Raw genomic sequence first — 266 nt, 5'->3', positions numbered from 1 at the left:
TGCCTGAGAAAGACGGGCGGCGTCCTCCCTCCCACAATGGCGGCGGGCGACTGACCCCTTAATTCAGCAAAAATGTCTGCTAACCTCCCATAAAACCTTTTGTGTTTCTGCCCCGATCCTCCAGGCACCATAAAAAAGGAAGAAGAGTGAGATAAAGAAAGGCAGGGGGAAATAGGCATAAAAAGATTTGTCTTTTGGAATGGAACCTCCTTGTGGTCGGTCGTTTTTTATAGGATTTTGTTATTTTTATTCTGAGTTACGGTACA

This window comes from Penaeus monodon, chromosome 15, assembly GCF_015228065.2.
Source record: "Penaeus monodon isolate SGIC_2016 chromosome 15, NSTDA_Pmon_1, whole genome shotgun sequence".
NCBI lineage: Eukaryota > Metazoa > Arthropoda > Malacostraca > Decapoda > Penaeidae > Penaeus > Penaeus monodon.
Note: the sequence above shows the minus strand (reverse complement) of the source record.